Here is a 9,219-nt window from a genome sequence, read left to right on the forward strand (position 1 = left end):
TCCAGTTCCAGGGGATCCGACAGCCTCTTCTGTCTTCCACAGGCATTGCACGACACAGGTGCACTTACCTACATGCAGGCAATACATGCATACACATAAAAAAGTAATAAAATTTTTTTTTCCTGACTATATATTCCCTTGTTATCAACAAAAATCCAAAGGAGGCTAACAAACAAAACAGGAAATTTATTAACCAACACAAATTAAAAGTCTAAAAGCAGAACAAGCAAAGGACCTGCTGGGCGCAGGAGCTTAAGTTGGGCATGAAGGACTCAGTGGTTGTAATGGTATTAGTGGTCAGCTTGACAGACTCTAGAATCACCTGGGAGACAGGCCTCTGGGCAGGCTTGTGGAGGATTATATTGCTTAACTGGTGTGGGAAGGCCTATCTTTTGGTGGGGGGAAGATTAATGCAAATTAGTCAAATTTTCATTTAGTTACTATCGTATACCCCAGAATATAAACACATAATAATATGCCCTGTCTTATCACAGGCAGACTTTTATATAGCAAACATGTGGCTAACATTTTGTATAAAAAAGAAACTGAATCTAGAAATTATCAGAATAAGAACAAGGATATAGGAAAATAATACACTTTAAAATGGGACTTAATTACCTCTCTCCTTAACTAAAGTTTACAAAATCAAGTCAATGTCCATGATTCTTCAAACTGCTAAAAATTCACAAAAATTGGGGCCCTTCAAAAGACACAAAGAGAAGCATTATCTCGACATGGCTTTTAATTCTTCCCTGGAGCTGGGTGGAGCTTCTTCTTAGGTCGTGGTAATTTGGCAAGATTTTCATCAAGAAATCCAGCTGTAATGTCTGGGTTTGTGGTCTCTTCATCTGCACCCAGTGTCTGGGCCTGTGGTGTCCCACTCTGTACCCAGTTCAGGCAGGCTACACCATAGATCTCTGTGTTCTCAGGATTGACTTCAGAAGTATTTAGGTTGCAACAAGTTTCAGTGAAGAAGCTGAAATGGCCAAACTAACTGCATCTTGTTCTGACTTTTGCTTTTCCCTGTGTTTCTGCCCAGCTGCTCCCTGCCTTGCTCATGCCAAAGTCGTCAGCCAGGCAGAACATCTCAAGCAGGCAGTTTCAGGGAATACATTATTTCTACAATACTGGGAAACTTACAAGTAGCCAGGCTGAATGTTCTCTCCTCCAGCTATACCTGCATCTCCATAGAGCCCATTGTTTCTACAACTCTGAGAAACTTGTTTTTCCTAACCAAAACTTAGAAACTTTTTGTTAACTGAAAATCTCTTTGTTAACTGATCTGCCTCTGGTCTGGTATAACTATGGTGATATGATGCAACTCTGGTTATGGCTTTGTCCCTGGCATGATGTAAGTTGTGATTTTAAGCTTTATAAACCCTGCCCTGCTTCTCCTTGGGGTTGAGCTCTTTTAAGCAGTAGCCGCCTCTCAACCGCCAGCTGTTGTTACAGGGCTCTTAATCTGACTATCACTATGTGGTATTCCTCCTTCACACTTGGTATTACACGACCATCGGTCAATATTACATTTCTATCTGCAAAGACTTTTGACTTAATGACAGTATTATCTCTCATTTTCATGGTTTGGGAATGACAGCCAACCTCAAACATATTATTGGTTCAAATAATTGTAGGTTTGGGCTCTGGGTCTCCACTGTCAAGGTGATATTATCTGGATGAGCATTTATGATCAAGGCCTGTTCTATTTTGGTTAGAACAATAATTATTGGCCCAGTTTGCACAATAGCTCATGTTTTAGAGTGAATCACTGCCCTATGTCCTGTAGTTAATCTCTGAATTTACTTTCTACACATTCAACTTCTCTGGAGCAATCCACATTCTTGCGTCTTCTTCTCTGCCTCCATCAGGCCCCAGTCTCCATCAACACCTGCTTCAGGCAGGATTGCAGAGCCCTGTCACCGTAGGGAAAGGGCGGAGCTTACAGAGGCCAGGGCCTGTGAAAGGGTGAATGACCCATCTTAACTGTGGGTAGGACTACTCCTTAGGCCAGCAATCCTGGACTGTACAAGCCTGGAGAAAGCGAGCTGAGCTGTAGCGTACATGCATTCATCACGCTCTATTCCTAATTATGGATACTGGGTGACCAACTGCTTCAAGATCTTGTTGCCTTGACTTCCGCTCCATGATGAACCTTGATTTGTGAGCTGAAATAAGCCCTTTCTCCCTGAAGTTGCCTTTGTCAGGGTATTTTATTACAGCAACAGGAAAAGAAACAGACAGTCATATGATCAATGTGAATGAAATCTGAAAAGAAACATGTATAATAGTATGTCTAGTGCCTTTCTCTGGAGAGAGAGAGAGAGAGAGAGAGAGAGAGAGAGATTTCTTTTGGTTTTGTTTGGGTGTTTGTCTTATTGAAGCCTTGGAGATCTGCTATTTTCAAAAATGGCATAAAACCCATACGTCAGTCACTTTCCACTCTGTATCTCTTTTCAAAGTAGATGATCCTCTGTAAAGATGTGCCCTTGAAGACTGTGAAGCTGAGGACTCTGTTCTGTTCAATTTCTTGTGTCTCCACCATGAGGCGAGAAGTTTTGTTTCATCATTCTTCCACCATGAGCTGCCTTGTCTCAGACTGACTGATCATCAACCCAAACCTTCACGTTTTGTCTTTGTAAGTTAATTATTTCATATATTTCATTACAGAAATGAAAAAGCTAACTAACACAACTTCTCCATTCCCTCAGCTTCACCTACCATTCACTTTGGGACCTTGGTGTGTGTGATGCCTACCTAGTCCTGCGCCCGTCCTTTGTCAGGATGACTCTTTTATTTGTTTTTTATTTTTGCTTGTTTTTTTAAGATAGGGTCTCCCTGTAGCTCCAGCTGGCCTGGAACTCACTGTGTAGAACAGGCTGGCCTCAATCTCACAGAGATCTGGCTGTCTCTGCCTCGTGAGTGCTGGGATTAAAGCTCTGCACCACCATACTCTACTAGTCAGGATGACTCTTAATTGACAAGGTTAACAGGGCTCTTTTGAAGTTCTCCTGTGCATCTCCTGAGGGAACACCTAATCATTATCCTAAAAAAATCCGTTTTGCTTCTGTAACCTGTTCTCTCTTTGAGACATTTTGCCTCCCTTGTTTATCTCAAATCCTAGGAAGAGCAAGTGTTGCAACCAAACACCCATAATAAGAACTGACATTGATCCCTGAAGCGGTAATGACTTCCCTGGCATCAGGGGACTCTGCACAGCCAGACCTCAATAATAATCAACCTAGCCATAGCCTGACACTTTAAACACTGTGCTTCTTAGCCTTTTGCTTTTGTTCGTCCCTATATAATTCTGGAGTGCTCATCAGTACCTCACAAGCAGTACTTAGGACAATGGTAACCTGTCCTTCCTGATGCCGGCCACACTGAAATAAAATCCTTTCATTCCTGCTGTTTGCATTCTTGTGGGCAAGTGGCTGAACTTGGTCTGCTGAGATAAGCAGGCCTAGGCATCTGGCTTAGGACCCTGGTAGCAAAACCACTTTTCCAAGAAAACCGTCCTAGAACCTTTAGCTTGGTCATAGCTTCATGCTCCTTCATGGCATTTAGCATGGCTTATAGGTATATCTTCATTTGTATTAGTCTTTGATTAATGGTAGTCTCTATGAGACTGTAAAAGCTTCATGAAGTAGAGACTATGTTTTTCCTCAATAAATATTTTGAATAATAAGTAAAGTCTTAATTAGTTCATCAGCATGTGTTTACTACACACCACACATATCAGGAGAATAAAAATACAGAGATCAAGAATGAGAGAGCGGGATGTACACACAGAGAGAGAAAACAAGCACAAAAGTATGAGGTTCACATTGCAGCCGATGCTGGATACAAGGGAACTTTTGTCTCAGTGATAGAAATAAAACTGAGGATGGAGAATGAACTCATAAGTGAAAGTTTTTCATAGAGGCTTTCCTCGGGAAGAAGCAAAATGTGGGACAGCGCTGATAAAGAGAGACATCAGTGTGTTCCCTGCCCACACTCCAGAAGAAGCAGCAGTGGTTTTTGTACTGGGTTGCTGGAATGAGCTAAGGTCCAGCAATTTACCACTAATCACAAGAATGGCATTTATTTGTTTGTTTGTTTATCTGTTTATTTATCTATCTCATTGAGAATGAAGTTTTATATTAATTTTAATAACTATATTTATTTGTTTTGTGTGCATGTGTATGTCTAGAGGACAACTTGCAGGAGTCAGTTCTCTTCTCTGATTAAGTGGGTCCCAGGTGGTCAGGTTTGACAGCAAGCACCTTTACTCACTAAGCCGTTCATTTCGCCAGCCCCAGAATCAGATTTTTTAAAAAGAAATTTCTTTCTCATATTTTAAATCTATATTTCTCTCGTCCCAAGGATTGCTCTTGTTCTGCCTCACGTAGAACACTGTGCTTACATGCTGTAGCGTATCATTTTGTTAGGTGTAAGGATATAGTCTACCAATTTAATTTTTTGTTTGGGTTTTCTTTTTTTTGTCTTTTTGAGACAGGGTCTCCATGTAGCCCCAGCTGGAACTCACTATGTAGACCAGGATGCCCTCAAACTCACAGAGATCTGGCTGCCTCTGCCTCCCAGGTGCTGGGATTAAAGGCATGTCCCACCACGCCCAGCTCTTAATTGCTTTTTTACCATCGGAGTATGCTTTTGGTACTTTTTCTTTTTCGCATTTTTCATTGAATTTTTGAGATTTTCATACATTATAGTTTGATGGCATTTAGATCTGCTCCTTTTTCCCCACCTCCTCCCACTGCTCCCTGCCCAATTTAATAAACTCTCATACACACACACACACATATGTACACACACACACACACACACACACACACACACACACACACACACACACACACACACACACACACACACACACACACACACACACACACACACACACACATATATAAAACACCTATAGAGTATGATTTGTGTCCCCCAAGGTCCTTCAGTGTGGAAAAATTGCTAAAAAATATTTACTAAGTAGCTATGATATAGGGAATCTAAAACAATGGGCCTCAAAGAATTAAAATTTCTCCAGGAATTCCATGATGAGGGAGGGAAAGGTTAAAGCCCAGGTGCCAAGGGAGGAGCTTGCCTTGCAGATTTCCCATAGCTCTGATCCCTTATCTCACAGTTAAATTAACACATGCATATTTCCTGGCCTTTATTTTATCCTTTCTAAAAAATTATAACACTGCTACATGAAAGCCATAGAAAAATCAGAAGTCTTTTTCTCCCAGGTTTGATAAATCAACTTTCCTTTACCAATTGCTGTTTTCTCATTTTTTGGAATAGAGGAAAACTGACAGTCTCAGGAGTGAAGCTACACACAGCAGCCTATGACAGTAGCACCGTAGGATGAAGATAAAATGACTGTGGACTTTGAAGGGTTAGAAAGGGTACTGTCTCCCACACATGACACTGGGCCTAACACTGCTCTCTTGACGAAACAACTGCTACAAGTGACAGGATGTTTTCATTTTGTATTGGAACTTTCTAACATTTCCTTTTTAGTATCCCCTTGTTATGCAAAAATTCTTTGAACAGTTAAGAGATTAAACACATCACCCAGGAGAGAGTTGGGTAGCTCATTTATTTTTTACATGCATGTGGCCCCAGAATTAGCAACAAAGGCTTCAAGATTTTCTGAGCCCAGAGCAATGTACTAGTGAGGTTATATCAGACTGTTTACATCATTTACTTGGTTGCTATCTAGGCCTTATGGCTCTTTTCATGATGTGTCATGTTGTCTCAAGAAAATTTCTTCCTGAATTCGCCCAGTTATTATAGTTTACAAAGTAAGCATCATAGGCAGAGGTCAGGACATCTACCATCTTTCAATCTATAGTTAAGCCAGGCTAACTGGGCCAGGAATTGGTCAAGCAATCATTGCAGTTTACAAAACAGACATCACAGGTAGAAGTTTAGATAACTGTCATGTTTTATCTATACTTTTGTCAGAATGATTGGACCAGATATTCTTCTTAGACCATTTGGTGACTTTTCTGTTTCTTAGTTTCACATCTTTATTAGTTAGAAAGCGCCAACACAGCTTCAAGATATTATACAGTAATATTTCCATCACTGAGTAGTAAAGTATCACATTTCAAGATATCTCTACCTAGTAAGTACAAGAAGAAAATTCAAACGGGTCTGAACTTACAAGGATATTATGTAGGAATACATAATGAGAATACAACTTCTCCTTATCACACTTAGCCAACCTGCACTTGCTTGGAGCAGTGGTAGATGCTCAAAGATTTTGTCCACCTTTTGCAAAAAGGTTTTTTTTATGTAATGCTAGCTCTTAAGCATCTTAAAGATTTGTAGAAAGCAGCTGGAAGAACAGAAAAGATAGGAATTAAGGAGTTTAATGAAGGTGCCTTTTGTGAGTGGGAAAGGGCACATTCCTAGGAACCAGAGGGTTGTTCAGTAAAAATCCCAGTGCCTAGGGTGGGCTACTTCCCTATGAGTTGTTGGCTAGAGATGCCCGTGAAGACCCACAAACCATAAGGCTATTGCCACTACCATTAGTTGCGTGGCAGAATTAAGTGTTGAAGATACCACATGCTTTGGCGGCTGGACATGGAGAAATCAGGCTGGGCCTATGCTGAAAGCTCCCTCCCAGCTGGATGAGTTTTGTAATGCTGGAAAGCACTGTGCAGGCTGTCAGGGAAGAACTGGCACCATAGTCCCACTTGGTTATGGACCCCTGTGCTATACTACCAACATGCCAGGCAAGATGTGCCCATTAGTGCAATAGTGGCATGGCTGTTATGAGTTAACCAACTACTTTTGAATTGGATTTAAGGTCTGCTCCACAGGAGGTAACCCATGACTGGTACTGTAATACAAAAACCTGTGTAGGGAGATCATAGTGCTATGAGAAATAGTGGAAAGTCCCATCTGGGCCACCATATGACACCAGGGAAACTAGGATCTCCCCTCAGGGTTCTTAGTCTCATTAATAAAAGAATTTTAAAATGGACACAGAAAGAAACTCAAGGGAAATTTTTGCTGGAGTTCAAAAGAAAAACTACAGGTCAGCTTTAAATTTCACCAGCTGCCCAGATAAGGGAGATGAAAAAGAGAAAAGAAAAAGTCAGCTAAGAAGGGCTTTGGAGAAAGAGTGCAAAAGCTCAAAGTACCAGAGGATGCTCTGGCCAGCCTCCAAAAGAGACAGAAAAGAAGAAACAGGAAAAGTTAGGCGTTTCTGTGTAATTCAGGAAAGCAAGCAGGCTTAACCTAGCTGCATGGTTATGGCTCCATTAACAACTGCACTCGAGGGTGTGGTTTCTGGGAAAGAAAAGTGCATTATCTCTTTAGCATAGCTTAAGGTGAGTCAGCCTCCTGAAGAGTGGTCCTTTGGACAGGTGATTAACTGGCCCAACTGGATAAACTCTTAAGGGAGGAGACAGCGACATGTCTCCACCCAGAGACAGATTCTTTTCTTTTTTTAAATTAATTTTTTAAAAATTTATTTATGAGTGTTTTGTCTTATGAATCTGAGGGCACCACCAGCATGCACTGCCTGCAGGGGCCAGAAGAGAGTGTCAGATTCCCCCTGGAACTGCAATGGGCTCTGGGAACCAATCCCAGGTGCTCTGTAAGAGCAGCCAGTGCTCTTAACTGCTGAGCCACCTCTCCAGACCCAGATTCAATTGTTTTGACCAGAAGGAAGTGGTTTTCCCTTAATGGACCTCCAATGCTACTGCAGCAATGGGCCCCGGTGAGGAGGTAACTGTTACTCTTCCGTTGCATGGATGTGCCTGTCAAATTGCCTTCTAAATATTGTCTTTGTGCCCATGGACTACTGCTGCTATCAGCCTCAGTTCCTCGTGGAGGAAAACGTTTTTGCGAAGGGCAATACATTTGCAGAGACCCATAACCACTCACGATCCCGAGAATAAGTGACTGTTACTGTGGCATAGTGACCCAATATGCTGCCATGAATGAAATAGTCAGGCATCTACATTACTGTCTTCAAGTCCGAGGCGACATTGCCCAAGAATGTAAGAGTCAATGCAAAGTTAGAGCACTGCATCGCTATTTCCTCTAAAGTGAAATATTCCCTGCTAGAGCTAAGAGAGAGGCTCATAAAAGGCCCTTCCCTAAGGTTATAAAAGCCTCAAGCAATTGCTGGGGTGAAGAGACTCTCTGATTGGCCAACCTGCTTAAAAGTTGTGCAGAGAGCTCCCGGTATGCGTGAGTCATCACCCACACTGAGGTGGGCTTTTCTGTGCGGCTGTTTAGTCCTCCATGTTCCTGCAAGTAGCCCCTCACCCATATTCCTGTAAATAATCCCATTTAACTCACTTTTTGACAAGGTAGACCTGGGTGAATGATTTCTTTAGTCTATCGTTTGAGTTCTACCTGGGGTAAATAAGCATATGACCATGTCTACTCAGGAAAGGTCACACAAGGAGCCCGAGTTCTTTCCAGTGATTTCTCCACAAAGAACCTTGTGGATCCTTGTGAATCCCACATGGTTGCTTGTTTTCTGCCGAGCAAGTGATCCAAGAGATTAATGCAGAAGCTAGAAATACCCTTAATTACCTGTCCTCAGAGGTTACACACCCTCTTTTCTACCTTGTTCTCTTTAATCATGTAGGGTCACCCCTGGTTATGTAAGGATGGGGACCAAGTGAGATAAAGATCAGCGAGAGTCACCTTAGAACTGGCTATGGACTGGACTCAATATTTTAAGATTAAAAATTACTTGAAAGACAAATGAAGATTCATAAAATACGAGCATTTAGTAAAAGTGAATTATCATTATAATTCATTTAAATAGAAAACTTCCTTGATATTTTTCACATGTGATTCAATTGAAAAAAAAATCTATCTTCAGCTAACCTGGAAAGCACCCATTGTTTAATTAAGCATATTTATCATTGACCATGAGAACAGTATTTTCGTGCATCCCTTAACAATAGAAGTATAATCTAAAAAGTGTTGTCAAGGGATGCCTTCATTATGAGGATGACTTGGTGTATTTACATGAACTAAGACAGAACACCTTTAGGTAACACAATCTGAGGGAAACACCACCATGTATGTGATCTGTTCTTTTTTTTTTAAAGGATATATTTATTTATTATTTTATTTTATTTATTTATATTTTTTTGGTGTTTTTGAGACCAAAACACCAGTGTCTCCCTGTAGTCGGGGCTGGCCTGGAACTCACTATGTAGACTAGGCTGGCCTTGAACTCAC

General features: G+C 41.3%; 1 pseudogene; it reads right to left on the reverse strand.

Annotated features, from left to right (window-relative positions):
- Positions 1 to 683: 683 nt before the first annotated feature.
- LOC103746585 lies at positions 684 to 8,047 on the reverse strand (annotated as a pseudogene).
- Between the last annotated feature and the right edge of the window lie 1,172 nt (positions 8,048 to 9,219).

Source organism: Nannospalax galili, unplaced genomic scaffold (genome assembly GCF_000622305.1).
Source record: "Nannospalax galili isolate Female #2095 unplaced genomic scaffold, S.galili_v1.0 scaffold663, whole genome shotgun sequence".
Classification (NCBI taxonomy): Eukaryota; Metazoa; Chordata; class Mammalia; order Rodentia; family Spalacidae; genus Nannospalax; species Nannospalax galili.